We start from the raw sequence: 1,454 nt of genomic DNA on the forward strand, positions 1-1,454 counted from the left end.
CGCCTTCCCCACGAGCGTGGATGTGGTGCGACATGGTTTGGATGGTAACGCCGGCTTCTCCAGGGAGGACGCAAGTCGAGGGGAGAGATAGCTCGCAAGCGCATCCTCCACCTGAGGCATCCTCCCATAACCACGGTCCCTAACCCCCATCACATTACTGTAGTTCAGTGATCGGGGTGTGGAAAGCCGTGTAGAGAAGGGTCTGCCCCATCATTACTCAGTTCATCATGTAAATCAGGAAGAATGGCAGAGACCGGCGTGGAGGTGGCGTGTGGTGCTTAAGAAACCTTTCATCAAGTTTACCACTAGCCTGTGGTGTCTGCTCCTCCTGTGGCCAGTTGATGTTGAGCTTAGCCACGGCTCTAGTCACCACCTCCAGCAGCACGACATAGTCGGGCGCCGCCAGATGACGCCGCCCCGACACCCGGAAGTCATCGTCCACTACGCGTCCGCCTCCTCGGAGTCGGATTGCTGCAGCGTCTCCGGATCCAAACCGCGAGCGGGAGAAGCCGAGAACGGGCTCCCGAACGAGGAAAGAAAGCGTCGGAGCCAGCGGATGAAGGTCGGGAAAAAGCCTCAGCCGTCCCGAAATCCTCCGACAGATCACGCTGTGAACCCCCATGAGTGAAGCCGCCGGGCCGCCTCAGCGGCCGCAGGGCCCGCGCCGCAGGAAAAACACATCCGGCCATCCTCGGAAAAGAGAGCCATGCTGTACCTCAGTACCCGCACGGAAAGGGCTTCACAACGGGCGCAGGCAGCCCCCTCGAGAGCTGCCCGGGCGTGCTCCATCCCCTAACATGAGACACACATCTCATGAGAATCTCCATCCATGATGTACCGAGGGCAAGAAAAAACACACCTTCTGTACATCTGGTTGCCGGACATGCTGGTAGACTTCTTCTTCAGGTAAGACACACTGTAGGACTGGAGCTTTCTTCAAACAACATACAGAGCGCCTGCTGAATAGAAAAAAGCTAATGATGAGTGTGTACAGGTGTGCTTTATACTCCTCCGGTTATTCCGTCACACCTTACCGTTCTAGCAACAAGCCAATAGGATTGGAGTGATTTCATTCACGTTCAGACCTGCTTCGCCTAGAGGCGTTCCCATAGTGTCGTAACCGACGCAGTTCGAGTTCCCTCGAAGGGGAACTGCCGTATAGGGAGAAGCACACGGTCAGCTAGCTGCAGCTAAATCTGGAGTGCACTCGTATTCAATTCTGTATGGTAAATTCAGTTTTAACGGAGCAGAGCAAGCTGACAGGCAGAGTTAGAGACTTTTTCTGTCCGTTTCTCTCTTTACAAAGACGCATGTTGCAGTCTGAGAGTCTTCTCTGAAGAGGGCAATGAAGTCTCAGTAGTACACGATGCGAGCACCACATACAACACAATTTATCAAATTACACAACGGATATACAGTATGAAAATAAGATTGATTGGATTATACTCACAGGA

This window comes from Micropterus dolomieu, linkage group LG11 (assembly GCF_021292245.1).
Source record: "Micropterus dolomieu isolate WLL.071019.BEF.003 ecotype Adirondacks linkage group LG11, ASM2129224v1, whole genome shotgun sequence".
In the NCBI taxonomy this organism is placed as follows: domain Eukaryota; kingdom Metazoa; phylum Chordata; class Actinopteri; order Centrarchiformes; family Centrarchidae; genus Micropterus; species Micropterus dolomieu.